We start from the raw sequence: 10,576 nt of genomic DNA on the forward strand, positions 1-10,576 counted from the left end.
TTCCTTTGTAAAACACCTAGGTCCAAAATAAATGACAGAAATTGCTTTGAGGTTAAAATAAATAGAATAAAAAACAAAAATGGGTCGAACCTGCTAGGATTGGATATTTGACTTGACCCAAAGTGGAGGAAGGGGTTTTGGAAGAAAATCTCAACATGTGACAAGGAAAAAGAGAAATCTTTAAAAGGTCAAAGAATAAAAAGCAAAAATCCATAGGATTTCTTTTTAATAGAAATAGTTGCAAAACCCTCCAATATTATTTGTGTTGAGCCAACACAATTTTGAAAAACCTTTAATACTAAAGATCAAGGTTGAGAAGGACCTTCGTTAGAAAAGAAAAATATTTGTCATAAAAAGAAAAGATTTGAGAAGAAGAGTCCCTCTAAAAAAAATTCAAATACCCTCCTTTAATTCAATAAAGATTTTAATGAAAACCAAATCAAAATTTTTGGAGTGTTACAATATGGCAGGGGGGCGCGCGGCTTGGGAGGAGCCCAAATAGGATTCGGTCCTACTTGGGGCGCCTCCTGGCCTCTCCCCTCCCCCTCCCACCTATATATATGTGGGGGCGCCCCTAGCACACACCACACAATTGCCTAGCCGTGTGCGGCCCCCTCCATCGTTTACTCCCCGGTCATATTTTTGTAGTGCTTAGGGCGAAGCCCTACGGAGATCACTTCACCATCACCATCACCACGCCGTCGTGCTGACGAAACACATCTACTACCTTGACGTCTTGCTGGATCAATAAGGCGAGGGACGTCAGCAAGCTGAACGTGCGCAGAACTCGGAGGTGCCGTACGTTCGGTACTCGATCAGTGGATCGCGAAGAAAGTTCGACTACATCAACCACGTTGTGAAACGCTTCTACTTATGGTCTACGAGGGTACATATACACACTCTCCCCCTCGTTGCTATGCATCTCCATGGATAGATCATTGTGTGTGCATAGAATTTTTTTTGTTTTCCATTCAACAATTTCCAACAGTGGTATCAGAGCCAGGTCTATGCGTAGATGATATGCACGAGTAGAACAGAAAGAGTTGTGGGCGGTGATAGTCATACTGCTTACCACCAATTTCTTATTTTGATTCGGCGGTATTGTGGGATGAAGCGGCCCGGACCAACCTTACATGTCCACGTACATCAGACCGGTTCCACCGACAGACATGCAACTAGTTTTGCATAAAGGTGGCTGTCGGATGTCTGTTTCTCCTACTTTAGTTGAATCGAGTTTGACTATGGCCGGTCCTTGAAGAAGGTTAAAATAACAAACTTGACGAAACACCGTTGTGGTTTTATGTGTAGGTAAGAACGGTTCTTACTAGAAGCTCGTAGCAGCCACGTAAAACTTGCAACAATAAAGTAGAGGACATCTAACTTGTTTTTGCAGGGTATGTTGTGATGTGATATGGTCAATACATGATGAGATATACATTATTGTATGAGATGATCATGTTTTGTAAGATATCTGGCAACCAGCAGGAGCCGTATGATTGTCTCTTTATTGTATGAAATGCATACGCCATGTAATTGCTTTACTTTATCGCTATCAATTAGCAGTAGTTGTAGATGCAATAGTTAGCGAGACGACCACGACACTACGATGGAGATCAAGGTGTTGAGCCAGTGACGTTGGAGATCATGATGATGCTTTGGAGATGGAGATCAAAAGCACGAGATGATGATGACCATATCATGTCACATATTTTGATTGCATGTGATGTTTATCTTTTATGCATCTTATTTTGCTTAGTACGGTGGTAGCATTATAAGATGATCCCTTCACTAAATTTCAAGGTATAAGTGTTCTCCCTGAGTATGCGCCGTTGCGACAGCTCGTCGTGTTGAGACACCACGTGATGATCGGGTGTGATATACTCTATGTTCACATACAATGGGTGCAACATAGTTTTGCACATGCGGAATACTCGGGTTAAACTTGATGAGCCTAGCATGTACAGACATGGCCTCGCAACATTGGACACCAAAAGGTCGAACGTGGATTATATAGTAGATATGATCAACATAGAGATGTTCACCATTGATGACTACCCCATCTCACGTGGAGGATCGGACATGGGTTAGTTGATTTGGATCACGTATCACTTAGATGACTTGAGGGATGTATATTTAAGTGGGAGTTCTTAAGTAATTTGATTAATTGAACTTTATTTATCAGGAACTTAGTCCTGATAGTATTTGCATGTCTATGTTGTAGATCAATGGCCCGTGCTACCGTTCCCTCGAATTTTAATGCGTTCCTAGAGAAAGCTAAGTTGAAAGATGATGGTAGCAACTACACGGACTGGGTCCGTAACTTGAGGATTATCCTCATTGCTGCATAGAAGAATTATGTCCTTGATGCACCGCTAGGTGAAAGGCCTACTGCAGGAGCAGATGCTGATGTTTTGAACGTGTGGCAAGCTCGATCTGATGACTACTCGATAGTTCAGTGTGCCATGTTTAAGGTTTAGAACCGGGACTTCAAAGACGTTTTAAACATCATGGAGCATACGAGATGTTCCAGGAGTTGAAGTTAATATTTCAAGCAAATGCTCGGTTGAGAGATATGAAGTCTCCAACAAGTTCTATAGCTGATACGTCTCCGTCGTATCTACTTTTCCAAACACTTTTGCCCTTGTTTTGGACTCTAACTTGCATGATTTGAATGGAACTAACCCGGACTGACGCTATTTTCAGCAGAACTGCCATGGTGTTATTTTTGTGCAAAAATAAAAGTTCTCGAAATAAACCTTACTATTTTAATGGACTTTGTTATTCTTGATATTCCCAAGGACAATAGTATGTCGATTATCCTTGGTAGACCCTTTTTGAATACTGCAGGGGTTGTTATTGATTGCAACACAGGCAATGTCACTTTTCATGTTAATGGTAATGAGCATACGGTACACTTTCCGAGGAAACAACCTCAAGTTCATAGCATCAATTCTATTGGAAAAATTCCAACTAACATTATTGGAGGTTTTGAATATCCTCTTCCTACTGTCAAGAAGAAATATGATATTCTTATTATTGGGGATGTGCATATCCCCATTGAGGTAACCTAGTGTTATTCTAAATTTCTCCGGTTCGATGTTATTCGGAATGTGTTTGTTAACAAGACTTGATCAACCTTGTTAGTGGATTCCTTTTGATGATCATGAGATGGATGAAGTTAGAAGGCACAACCTTCTGTACCCTCCTTTTACTTTCTGTTATTTAGATTAAATAAAGTAAAAATAGTATTTTCAGTCTGTTTTCTGAATTATCCATGCAATAAAAATACCCCGAAAATAAAAGTTCTCCAAATGCCCTGCAAATTTAATATGATTTTTTCTGGCATATTTGAGAATATTCGGCACAGAGAGCACAGCAGGGGGAGCTGGCACTTGGCCACGAGGGTCCAGGGCGCGCCCCCTGCCTCGTGGGCCCATGATGGCCCCCTCCACTTATTCCTGCACCCACACACTTCTTCTTCCTCCCAAAAAAATCATCATACAGCTTAAGCACGAGTTCTAGCTCACTTTGCTGCCATTTTCGATCTCCTTGCTCAAAGCTCCATTCACAAAACTGCTTTGGGGGATTGTTCTTTGGTATGTGACTCCTCCAATGGTCCAATTAGTTTTTGTTCTAATGCTTTATTCATTGCAAATTTTTGCTGCTTAGGTGACCTTGTTCTTGAGTTTGCATGTCAAATTTATATGGTCCCAAGTAATTTTAATGCATGATATAGGCTCTAGGCACTTATGGGAGTAGTTGCTATCAAGTTTGTTGAGTTTGATTCACTTTTATTTTGAGTTACTAAAAATTTCAGAAACTTTCAGAAAAAGATGAAGAGACTCTTCTTGAGGGGCTCCTCTAGCCAAGTCTCTAAGGATAAATAAGTTAAGGAGAATGAAAAGCCCAAGTATAATCTTCCTCGTGTGGCGGAAGTACGGCCGTGTGAAGAGAGTAGCCTGGATTTATGATGACTTTTATTCTTTGGCTGATAATGCGGGCCTCGCCGACTTCCTCCACGACTAGATCAAATAGTATCTCTTACTCACCAATACTTTCGTGCAAAATTTCTACTTTTATCCTAAGAAATCACCTCCTTCAGTAGAGTTTCATTTATATGATGTGGCTAGGGAGATGTCGCTATATGAATTTTGCACGGTTTGTAAGATACCTTTCGGGGGCAGCTTAGAGGAACCACATCGTAAAGATATGGATGGATTTACTGATACTATTACTGTAGGGGAAACGAGGAAGGTTTCTGATGCAAGAATTACTAGCATACATTTTCCTGTTTTACGCTACTTTGCAATATTTCCTAGTCGATGCTTAATTGGTCGCAGAAACTGTGGAAACCTTAGTGTCCCTGATATTATTATTTTCTTCCATGCTTTATTTCATGATAAATCTGTTAGTATGGGCGCTATTATTGCTAAACAATTAAGCCTGAACCGTACAAAGGGCCCCATCTTTGGAGGTATCTATTAGGGATGAAAACGGAGCAGAAACGGACGGAACTGAGTGCTACCACATCTGTTTTCATATTTTTTTGCAGAAGAGGAAACGAATACAGAAACCTCAGAAATGAATATGGAAACAGATACTGTCGGAAACGGACATGGAGCAAATACAAAGCAGACATGAAAACAGAAGTGGGCGTTGATCGAAACTTAAAACCCCCTTTGATCATAGAGAAATCCACACAAAAACAAACAAATATAATGAGTTGTTAACATGGCTATAAAATAATATCATTATGTTAGCAACTTAGTGTAGTATTGTAGTAGTACTGAACAATTATGTATAGAGTCAAGCTGGGTACATGTGTGGTAGTAGAAGTTGTGCCTCAGACTCATTCTACTAATTGTGTCATTGTGTGTTGTTTGGTGGTTGGGCCGCAAAGGACACATAGGTCTGTAGTAAAATGGAAATTCCATATTCATGGAAACGGAAAGTTCCGTTTCCATGTCTGTTCCACCAGAAAACACCATTCCGTTTTTTTTCCTTTCCGCATAAAAAATTCCATTTCTACTTCCGTTTTGCAAATTTCCATTTCTGTTTTCATATTTCCTCTCGTTTCCATTTTTCCTCTGGAAAAACGGAAAGTTTCCACTCCATTTTCATCCCTAGTATCTATGCTTCATGCCTTGCTAAACATTTCAGGATACCTATTAGGCATTTTGAGAAAGAGGAAAAATTGCTTCCTCCTACTTTTCTAGATTATAAGAGCATGGTAGCACATGAGTTTATTGTTCAAAATGATGATAAGATGCTTTTGTATAATTTGAGATTTCATAAGAAACACAGTGAGACTGTTATCTTGCCTGCGCCCTCTTTGATTGATTTAACTGCAGGCCCTTACCTCGTCTTGCCGGAGGCCGTCTATGCGCTTCGTGGCCATACATCAGCTCTAGAGCCTGAGCCGGAACCACCACTTGACCCTTATCGACCATCCTGTTATCAGTGGGATCCGGAGGAGATCGCCAGCCAGTGGCAATATGATGACACTCCTCTGTACACCGGAGAGAGTAGCCGCGATCCATGGGCATAGACCAACTTAGGCCAAAATCCTAAGCTTGGGGGAGTACATATTTCTCACCGACATTACATTCATGTTCACACACTCATCTAGTCGTCGGTGCTCATACTTTTCCATTGTACTATCCATGCTAGTTTAATTTCTTTTTCTAGCTTTCTTCTTGTGTGTTTAATAAACCTTAAGAAAAAACAAAAAAAAATTAGTTAATTTACTTTCCATGCTTGTAGTAGTAATTAACAGAAAACCCAAAAAGATTTCTTGTTCTTCTTTTGCTTGTTGGGAGCTTTCCTGTGTAAATAATTTTATTTCTTTTCTTTGCTTTGGGGGTCGAGAGGAGAAGACCATAATGAAAATGTTTAGTGGCTCTCATATGCATGATTGTTGATTTAACCAAGAGCCCATATTACCTTGTCTTCTCACTTGAATTGAATGCTTGCAGATTCCAGCTTAGTCCAATGCACGTGCACTATTATTATTATCCACACCGTCCGGTCGTGCAAGTGAAAGGCAATAATGACGATATATGATGGACTGATTGAGATGAGAGAAGCTGGTATGAACTCGACCTCTCTTGTTTTGTAAATATGATTAGTTCATTGTTCCTGATTCAGCCTATTATGAATAAACATGTTTGCAATGACAATTAGAGATTATAGTTGCTTATGCCATGCTTAATTAGCCAAGAGGTTATAATGGTTTACCTTGCGTGCCAACATGCTATTAAAATGGTTGTGATGTGGTATGATAGGGTGGTATCCTCCTTTGAATGATTCGAGTGATTTGACTTGGCACATGTTCACACATGTAGTTGAAACAAAATCAACATAGCCTTCACGATATTTATGTTCATGGTGGATTATATCCTACTCATACTTGCGCGCGGTATTGATTAATTTTAATGCATGTTCATGACTGTTGTCGCTCTCTCAGTTGGTCGCCTCCCAGTCTCTTGCTAGCCTTCACATGTACTAAGCGGGAATACTTCTTGTGCATCCAAACTCCATAAACCCCAAAGTTATTCCATATGAGTCCACCATACCTTCCTATATGCGGTATTTACCTGCCGTTCCAAGTAAATTTGTATGTGCCAAACTCCAAACCTTCAAATGAAATTCTGTTTTGTATGCTCGAGAAGCTCATGTATCAACTAGGGTTGTCTGTATCTTCCATGTTAGGCGGGTTATTCTCAAGAGGAGTGGACTCCGCTCCTCATTCACGAGAAAATGGCTGGTCACCGAGATGCCCAGTCCCATGCTCAAATCAAATCAAAATAATTGCAAACAAAACTCCCCCAGGATTGTTGCTAGTTGGAGGCACCCGTTGTTTCGGGCAAGCCATTGATTGATGCTTGTTGGTGGTGGGGGAGTATAAATTTTACCATTCTGTTTGGGAACCGCCTATAATGTGTGTAGCATGGAAGATATCGAGATCTCATAGTTGTTATGTTGACAGTGAAAGTATACCGCTCAAAATGTTATTCATCTCTGTTTCAAAACCGAGCTTTGGCACCTCTACAAATCCCTGCTTCCCTCTGCAAAGGGCCTATCTATTTACTTTTATGTTGAGTCATCACCCTCTTATTAAAAAAAGCACCCTCTGGAGAGCACCGCTGTCATTTGCATGCATTACAATTAGTTTATATTGGGTATGACTATGACTGGATCTCTTTTACCATGAATTACAATGTTTAGTCAGTCCTTGATCTTTAGAGGTGCTCTGCATTTATGTTTTGCGGTCTTAGAAAGGGTTAGCGAGATACCATCTTGTTATATCATATTATGATTGTTTTGAGAAAATGTTGTCATCCGAGATTTATTATTATTGCTCGCTAGTTGATTATGCCATTGATATGAGTAAATATGAGACCTAAGTGTTATTGTGAATATGGTTAGTTCATAATCTTTGCTGAAAACTTGAATGCTGGCTTTACATATTTGCAACAAAAAGAGCAAACAGAGTTTGTAAAAGTTTTTCTTTATCACTTTCAGTTTGTCAACTGAATTTCTTGAGGACAAGCAAAGGTTTAAGCTTGGGGGAGTTGATACGTCTCCGTCGTATCTACTTTTCCAAAAACTTCTTCCCTTGTTTTGGACTCTAACTTGCATGATTTGAATGGAACTAACCCGAACTGACGCTGTTTTCAGCAGAACTGCCATGGTGTTATTTTTGTGCAGAAATAAAACTTCTCGGAATGACTTGAAAATCCACGGAGCAACTTTTCAGAATTAATAAAAAATACTGGCGAAAGAATCAGCGTTAGGTGGCCCACACCCTGTACACGAGGGTGGGGGGTGCACCCCCTCCCCTAGGGTGCGCCCCCCTTCCTCGTGGGCCCCCTAGACGTCCACCGACCTCAACTCCAACTCCATATATTTGCTTTCGCGGAGAAAAAAATCAGAGAGAAAGTTTCATCGCATTTTACGATACGGAGCCGCCGCCAAGCCCTAATCTCTCTCGGGAGGTCTGATCTTGAGTCCATTCGGGGCTTCGGAGAGGGGGATTCATCGCCGTCGTCATCATCAACCATCCTCAATCACCAATTTCATGATGCTCACCGCCGTGCGTGAGTAATTCCATTGTAGGCTTGCTGAACGGTGATGAGTTGGATGAATTTACCATTCAATCAAGTTAGTTTTGTTATGGTTTGATCCCTAGTATCCACTATGTTTTGAGATTGATGTTGCTATGACTTTGCTATGCTTAATGCTTGTCACTAGGGCCCGAGTGCCATGATTTCAGATCTGAACTTATTATGTTTTCATGAATATACGTGAGTTCTTGATCCTATCTTCCAAGTCTATAGTCACCTATTATGCGTTATGATCCGACAACCCCGAAGTGACAATAATCAGGATACTTCTCGGTGATGACCGTAGTTTGAGGAGTTCATGTATTCACTGTGTTAATGCTTTGGTCCGGTACTCTATTAAAAGGAGGCCTTAATATCCCTTAGTTTCCATTAGGACCCCGCTGCCACGGGAGGGTAGGACAAAAGATGTCATGCAAGTTCTTTTACATAAGCACGTATGACTATATTCAGAATACATGCCTACATTACATTGATGAACTGGAGCTAGTTCTATGTCACCCTATGTTATAACTGTTACATGCTGAACCACATTCGACATAATTATCCACCACTGATCCAATGCCTACGAGCTTTTCACATATTGTGCTTTGATTATTTACTTTACCATTGCTACTGTTACAATTACTACAAACTGCTACTGTTACTTTTGCACTATTACCATTACTTCCATATTACTTTGCTACTAAATACTTTGCTGCAGATACTAAGTTATCCAGGTGTGGTTGAATTGACAACTCAACCGCTAATACTTGAGAATATTCTTTGGCTCCCCTTGTGTCGAATCAATAAATTTGGGTTGAATACTCTACCCTCGAAAACTGTTGCGATCCCCTATACTTGTGGGTTATCAATAGCTGCAAGATGGAGGAGAACAACTCTGTCAGTGAAAACATACTCAAAATGTCTGGGAATTACAATCACTTGACTCAGCTGGGAGTTGATCTTCCAGTTGATTGTGTTATTGACAATGTTCTTCAATCACTACCACCAAGCTACAAAAGCTTTGTGATGAACTATAATACACAAAGGATCAAAACAATTCGCGAGCTCTTCGCAATGCTTAAGGCTGCAGAGGTAGAAATCAAGAAGGAGCATCATGTCTTGATGGTTAACAAGACCACTAGTTTCAATAAAAAGGGCAAGGGAAAGAAAGGGAACTTCAAGAAGAATGGCAAGCAAGTTGCCACTCCCGGGAAGAAGCCCAAAGCTGGACCCAAGCCTGAAACTGAGTGCTTCTACTTCAAAGGGACTAGTCACTGGAAGCGGTACTGCCCCAAGTATTTGGCGGATAAGAAGGATGGCAAAGTGAACAAAGGTATATTTGATATACATGTTATTGATGTGTACCTTACTAATGCTCTTAGTAGCGCCTGGGTATTTGATACTGGTTCCGTTGCTCATATTTGTAACTCGAAACAGGAGCTACAAATTAAATGAAGATTGGCTAAGGACAAGGTGACGATGCGCGTCGGGAATGGTTCCAAGGTCGATGTGATCACCGTCGGCACGCTACCTCTACATCTACCTTCGGGATTAGTTTTTAGACCTGAATAATTGTTATTCAGTGAGAGCATTGAGCATGAACATTATATCTGGATCTTGTTTAGTGCGAGACGATTATTCATTTAAATCAGAGAATAATGGTTGTTCTATTTGTATGAATAATACCTTTTATGGTCATGCACCCTTGAAGAGTGGTCTATTCTGTTGAATCTTGATTGTGGTGATACACATATTGATAATATTGATGCCAAAAGATGCAAAGTTGATAATGATAGTGCAACATATTTGTGGCACTGCCGTTTAGGTCATATTGGTGTAAAGCGCATGAAGAAACTCCATGCAGATGGACTTTTGGAATCACTTGATTATGAATCATTTGATACTTGTGAACCATGCCTCATGGGCAAGATGATTGAAACTCCGTTCTCTGGAACAATGGAGCGAGCCAATGACTTATTGGAAATAATACATACCGATGTATGCGGTCCGATGAGTGTTGAGGCACGCGGCGCGTATCGTTATTTTCTAACCTTCATAGATGATTTGAGCATATATGGGTATATCTACTTAATGAAACACAAGTCTGAAACATTTGAAAAGTTCATGGAATTTCAGTGTGAAGTGGAGAATCATCATAACAAGAAAATAAAGTTTCTACGATATGATCGCGGAGGTGAATATTTGAGTTACGAGTTTGGTCTTCATTTAAAACAATGTGGAATAGTTTCATAACTCACGCCACCTGAAACACCACAGCGTAATTGTCGGAAAGGGGAAGGAGGAAAGGAAAGAAAGGGAATATGATTCCCCCTTCCTTCCCCCTCCCCCCTCTTTCCTCCCCCTCTGATATATATGGCAGGGGGGCACGCGTCTTGGGAGGAGCCCAAGTAGGATTCAGTTCTACTTGGGGCGCCTCCTGGCCTCTCCCCTCCCCCTCCAACCTATAT

The sequence above is a fragment of the Triticum dicoccoides genome, chromosome 2B (genome assembly GCF_002162155.2).
Source record: "Triticum dicoccoides isolate Atlit2015 ecotype Zavitan chromosome 2B, WEW_v2.0, whole genome shotgun sequence".
In the NCBI taxonomy this organism is placed as follows: Eukaryota; Viridiplantae; Streptophyta; class Magnoliopsida; order Poales; family Poaceae; genus Triticum; species Triticum dicoccoides.